The following is a 6,972-nucleotide window of genomic DNA, read 5'->3' on the forward strand; positions in this document are numbered from 1 at the left end:
AGTAAGCTAAGCTTCCTACTCTTAATTTTGACTTAGCCCATAGTTTGGATCCCGAGTGGGGCTCTGCACTAACAGCGTGAAGCCTGCTTGGGATTCTCTCCCTCTCTCTCTCTCTCTCTCTCTCTCTCTCTCTCTCTCTCTCTCTCTCAGCCTTGCTTTCTCAAAACAAATAAATAAACTTAAAAAAATGATAAATAAAATAGGTAATGTTTAGTTGTCTGAGCCATGTTGGTGGTCTGAAAGGAGGTGCAGGGATGGACGAAAAATGAAGACAATTCTGTAGCAGCAGTAGTGGTATTATTAGGACAAGGAGCAGCTTATGGACACACTAGCCAAACAGATGCTCACTAAGAAGTTCACGGTCTGGGACCAGATGAATTCTGACCATCATACAAGGACCATGAAAGATAGGTATATGGAAGTCAGTGGGAACCTGCAGGAAATGTATGACAAGGTGGGTTAAGAAAGGAGAAACTCAATGCCATTTCAAGACCCAATGAATTTGCCAAATTTTATAATAGACTCAAGAAAATAAAAATTTTTCACCAGAAACACCCAAATGAGATCTGTGTGCCAATGTCAGTGGAGTTTGAGGAGCTTCTGAAGGCTGGAGAGAATCCAGGTGAAGAAGCAGGAAGGTTGGTGGAGTTCACAGATGAAAAGGGATGCTGTGGTTACCTTGACCTCCATGACTGTTATCTCAAAGACATTAACCTGAAGCCCTCGGAAAAGCTGGATTATCATGTACCTGTCAATCTTTGACCAGTTGTTTGACATTTCTAAATAAAGGAAGAATACTGAATATAAGAGATACTTTGAAATGTTGCCTGTGTACCTTCAAGATTATACAGACTGAGTGAAGCCCCTCGAAGATCAGAACAAAGTTTTGGAGTAAGTTTGAGAAGTGAAAGAATGGTACCTTCCCTGAATGGCCAAAAGAGATAAGCAGTGCCCTGACCCATGCTGGAACCTATTGTGACCTTTCTGCATTCTCTTTAAGCTTTAGGCTTGAAGTATGGTGGGACCTAAGAAGAGCATGGCCAGAGGCTATTCCACACCAGATGAAAGCCCTTGGAGTCACTTGACACCTCTCTGTTTGGCAAAAATCCCAAGTCAAAAGGCACCAAATGAGATACTGAGAAGGACAAAGACACTGCCGTTCTAGAAGCCCCGATCTACAAATACGTAGAGATTGTTGGGGAACAGTGACATCTCATTCATGAAAACGTACATAACAAACAGGCAAAGATGGGGAAGATTGAGAAGTAAAAAGGAAAAGTATATCAGTGAGGATGAAAGTGAAGACAAAGAGAATGAGATCATTTCCAGCCCCCAAAACCTGCCTCTTGGCTGGCATGGCAAACCCATTTCCTACCTGTTGGATCAGGTTCATGGTCTAAACTACTACCACGAGTTTTGTGGAAATTACACCTACCGAGGTCCCGAGGCCTTCTAGCAGCACCGTGCTGACTGGTGTCGTGCTCAAGGCATGAGGTGCTTGGGCATCCCAAACATTGTCCCCTTTGCTGATGTGACACAGATTGAAGACGATGTCTCCTTGTGGGCCACACTGAAACTGAAGAAGGCATTAGAATGATGGCAGCCTGACACTGAGGAAGAATTCACAGTGGAGCATTGTGAATAAGAAGACATATGAGGATCTGAAAAGACAAGGACTGCTCTAGTGTTTAAGGATGTATCTTAGCTTTGGGGCTTGCCTGGACTTACCTAACATCTGTTTTTTCTATTTCTCCCAACCAAATGCATCTAAAGAGTCTGTTACTTAGTCTTACAGTCTAGCATGCATCTTGGACAAATCAAGGCATACTGGCAGATTGAAGAGTTGAGATGTGTTTTTTTCTCTGTTTTATATTAAAAGATCCTGTCAGAAAATTTAAAATATAAAAAAAAAAAAATAGGTAATGTTTGATACCTCAGCTTCTTTAGGGAATCCCATTAGAGTGTTTGTAGTCAACTAATCAAGCAAGGAGCTGGACAAATTACATATTGATTTAGTATTTTTGGTATGTGAACTTATGCTGATAAAGCACCACAACTAAAATTATGTATCCCCTTTCTTGTTCCGTTATCCTGCCTTCTGAAAATTGGTGAAATTAGTGCATATATCATAAGGTTATTACAAACATTACATGAGTTAATTTTTGTTTTTTTTCAAGTTTATTTGTTTTGATAGAGATAGAGAGCGAGCGCGCGCGCGCGCGCGAGAGAGAGAGAGAGAGAGAGAGAGAGAGAGAGAGAACCAGCGGGGGAGGGGCAGAAAGAGAGCGGGACAGAGTATCCCAAGCAGGCTCTGTGCTGAGCGCAGACAGCCCAATGCAGGGCTCCAACTCATAAACTGTGAGATCATGACCCGAGCTGAAGTCAGACGCTCAACTGACTGAGCCATCTAGGTGCCCCAGATGAGTTAATATTTGTAAAGCTCTGATAAAACTGTCATATTATTGCTAGGTGACTGTTTGTTAAACAAAAATTTATAGAGGATATAAAAGCCCTTTAGCAATTGACTTCTTTTGTTCTTTGTCCTTTTGATCTCAGATTTTTCCTGGATGCTTTTCTAATTCTTTCTTTTAATTAAACACATTCATAGTTAAGAAAAAAAAAATAACCAAAAGCTCTCCCTGGAAAAAGGATTATGAAAGTGCTATTCTTTTATTCATTTAACATTTTCTTACAACTACTATGAGTTTGTAACAAAGTTATATGCAAATACAAAGCCTTATCTTTCAGGAGCTTCAGAAGAAAGGACCAAATTAGAACACAACACAATAAACATTAAATAATAACAACAATAAAAATGATCAACCAAGAAAAATGATGTTTGTGTCTTGGAAGAAAATATCAAGAACGGATTTATACTGAATATGACATTTATCCTAGATTGTGTGTGAGAAAGAAGATATTAAATGAGAAGAGTTAGACAATTCAATTTAGAGCATATGTTGTATAGGAATGTGTAGAAATTGGAGAACTGAAGCCAAATTGAATATTCTTTGAATATTTAAATATTTCCCATGTAGTGCATATGATACCAATTTTTATTACATACATGAATATAATCAGCTGCAAGTAATGGAAGCTAAACTTTTCGTCAACTAGAGTGATAAGAGGTTTATTTTGTATCTCATATCACAGTATAAATATATGGAAGCTGGAATTGGTAGCTGTCAAAAATCTTTTTAATAACCAGTTTATTTCCGTCTTTCTATTCTCCCAATCTTAGAATATGGACTTTATTCTTCAATTGTGTTGTCTTGTGAATGTACTGAAGTTTGCTAAATCTATAGATTATTTTTTATCTAAATTTTTAAAAATGTTTATTTATATTTGAGAGAGAAAGAGTGTGAGTGGGGAAGGGGCAGAGAGACAGGGAGACACAGAATCCAAAGCAGGTTCCAGGCTCTGAGCTGTCAGCACAGAGTCCGACTGGGGGCTGGAACTCACCAGCCATGAGATCATGACCTGAGCCCAAGTCAGCCATTTAACCGACTGAGTCACCCAGGTACCCCCAAATCTATAGATTCTTATTCCAAGAAAATACAGAAAAAAAGAATATAAGAACAGTACGAGACACATCTATAACCTTTTATAAAATATGATTATCAGTAAAATAGTTTTCATTCTCCCCTGCCTTTAATTTAGAACCATAGTGTTGTCTCAACCCCAAGTTACCTTACAAATATTTCCCCCAGTTACTTGCAGTATTCCACTTACATTTCATTGGTTAAAACAGAATAGACGTCGCTAACTACAGGGAACCTTGGTAAATCATTTTTTAGCTGAGCACTGCTTCCCCAACCAAAAATAGGAAGAAAGGAGGGAATATTGGATACGATTGTCATGCTATACTTCAATTTTTGCTAACAAATATATGAGCTTGTTGACAATACCAAAAAGTGATTTTCTCTCAATAAGACAATTTCCTTGTCTTTTAATGAATGCTTCCTTTGACTTCATGGCTCTACCTTCAATTATAGATTACAACAGTTTGCTTAATATGTGGGACTCACCGCTCTGTAATTCAGAGGATTCAAGTTAAATATCTTATTATAGACAGAAACAATATTGATGAATCATCCATCCTTCAGTTCAGTGTGCATCCTAAATGCCAGGCTATAAATTTGAAACAACAGGCATTCAATTTCAACTAAATTATTTAAAAATTCTTGACTGTGCTATAACATCTCCATTATATTTATATATCTTTTACTAATCAAATCTATTATATCTGTAGCTGTGTTAGTTATTGGTTTCCAACTGCCTCTTTCAGCAATGAAAAGCATGGTTAAAACTTCTCATCCATTACTTTGAATTTTTCAGAAAATCTTACACATTTGTCAATCATAAAAATAATCCTTTAGAAAATATCCCCCAATATTTATATCACTCACTTATCAGTGAAATGTCTTCAGGTTTAGAAACACATGTGAAATACCTGGACTGTAAATCATATGCCTGTACTTATATTGAAATGCTGTATATCTTACAAAACAAAATAAGAATAAAAAATAATGAAATTTCCCTACTAAGCTAACACACGCTAATGAAGAGTTTATCACTCTTAAGAAGAATGCAAGTTTTTAAATAGCCTTTCTTCCAAAATTAAATTTTTATTGCTTTATTGTTAAATATATAGTCACAATTTTTCCCTTGTCATGAGCTGACAGAGAATGTACATATAAGTACAGAAGCTCAGGTCTTCACTTACTTGCTGTGTTTCCAATCTTACTGTTCTTAATTATTATTTCTTGAAAAAATCCTTTTAAATTTATGGACAACAATATAATATAATCTACATATCCCTTGTGCCCACTTATAGATAAACTATAAGTTTTCATATATCTCTGAAATCTATGAGAAAATAAGGATGATAATGACAACCACTATTCACTGAAGAATTAGTTATATTTTAGAAAGTTAGATGATAGATAAACATATAGATATTAATATCAGTACATAAATGGATATATAGGTATAGATAAATATATATTTTAGGTGTCTTGTTTAGCTAATAATAAGGTGGACTTGCTCTTTTTTTAAATTCCCATGTAGAAAAAAATAGAAATTTAAATGAATTTTTTCCTACTTCTATGGGCTGATTGTCTTTTTTACCCCTCAGGATATGCAACCACATTTGGTGAACCACTATTCCAGCTGGAGCCATAATTAAAAATTGATATTATTCATCTTTCATTCTCCTGGAAGATTTCATTCTTTAACCTACGTTGTATACATTCTATATACTTAAACATTTATAGAAACAACTGGACTGTGCTTTTAGTTCCTCTGTTGACACAGCTTTCTCCAAGTGAAATTGGGCCAACTCAAACCATTTCTAAATATCTTTGTATTTGCTTAAGTTACTATATTATTTTCCCTCTGAATTAAGTTTCACACATTTGATCATTTTTTATTCTTGTTGTATTAGGATATCTTGACTCCTCTTAAATAATGATCATTGAATCTTCACTGCCATCCTTTTTTTTTCTTTCCTCATAAACAATAGGATAAAAAAATAAGATTCAGTCTATAGTAATTTAAACATATAGTTTCACATTTGGAAACAACATTTTAAATGAACTTTTTTTTTTTAAATGAAAGACTATCCATCTTTCATATAACTCCACTTTTCAGATCTGTATTCATGAATGACATTCCATTCGTCTGGTTTTTTTTCCACAATGCCTTGAGACATGAACAATGCAGAGATAATTATGAAATAAATTAGTACCCTGAGAAAATTAATTTCAATAATGTAGTAAAGCAGAAGCTAGAATGCAATGAGTTAGGAATTTGAAAGTAGTTGATGAATAGAAGGAAGAAGGTGAAGAATGACATTCTAAGTGGTTTTACAATGAACTAGGAGAGTCTGTTATTTTCAGAGCGTAACAGAAGAGGTGGTTTTGGATTCTGATAAGCAGAACAATTGAAGCAGAGATCATTTTAGGTAAAACATGAGGTCACTAAGTACTGAGGTGGTGGGAAGAATACGATCATTAAAAGATGTGGTCATGGACTGGAATGTCTAATTAGATACCCTAGAAAAAAAAAGGATACACAATCTATATGAAGGTTAAGTCAACTGAAGAGAGGCAAAGATTGTTACTGTTTATGTGGGTAGTAACTATGAGGCTGTCATTAATAGAAGGGTGTGTAAAAGGAGATATTTCCCAAAGCAGGGCATAGGGCTGTTTAGAGAGGATAATCAATATATTTGTAAATATAGTACTTATAAAAACATCATATGTGGAAAATCATTTTGGCACATTTTTGATGTTCTATTTTATACTCTTAACAACTTATCAATGTAAATTGTTTTTGAAAAAGGTTTTATAACTTTTTGTAAGTACAACCCTGACAGATTAATGAGCATAAGACAAATGATTGACATGCTTCTTACAGCTGCCTTTGTCTTAATAAACACATGTTCTTTTCAAAGTGTTAGAATGTGTAACATTTTAACATGCCCATATTTTAAGAACTGCCCTATCCTTTTTTTCAAGTTGTAGATACAAAAATGAAGAACTGGCCTTATATCTACCTGAATAGCATTATGATCACACCAGCAGAGTTTGTTGTTTGATGTTAGGAATTATGATGTATATCTTAAACTTCATGTTCTTTGAATATAAACCAAGATTAATAGTATAGCATTTGTATTAACTGATATGAGTTAATATATGTAAAGATATGTTGTAAATTCTAATGGTCTAGTAAATTTTATTACATCAAATATTGAATTAGAAATGATGAAATAATGTTTTCAATACCCAGCTTAATTTTGTATTTTATTATCCCTTTGAAATTATAATTTCAGTTATAACCTTCAAAATCCCGAGGTAATATTTAAGGCATTGCCATATCTCTCCTGGCGATCCTTGTGCTTCTATGAGTAAGTCTTGAAAATAATCATCTTCACAGTATTCATCGTTTGCTTGTTATTGTTTTTTTAAT

At 34.8% G+C, this 6,972-nt stretch overlaps 1 pseudogene; it reads left to right on the forward strand.

Annotated features, from left to right (window-relative positions):
• Positions 1-265: 265 nt before the first annotated feature.
• LOC121014354 (splicing factor 3A subunit 3-like) lies at positions 266-1,685 on the forward strand (annotated as a pseudogene).
• The last annotated feature ends 5,287 nt before the right edge of the window (positions 1,686-6,972 follow it).

This window comes from Herpailurus yagouaroundi, unplaced genomic scaffold, assembly GCF_014898765.1.
Source record: "Herpailurus yagouaroundi ecotype Mexico unplaced genomic scaffold, PumYag 28, whole genome shotgun sequence".
In the NCBI taxonomy this organism is placed as follows: domain Eukaryota; kingdom Metazoa; phylum Chordata; class Mammalia; order Carnivora; family Felidae; genus Herpailurus; species Herpailurus yagouaroundi.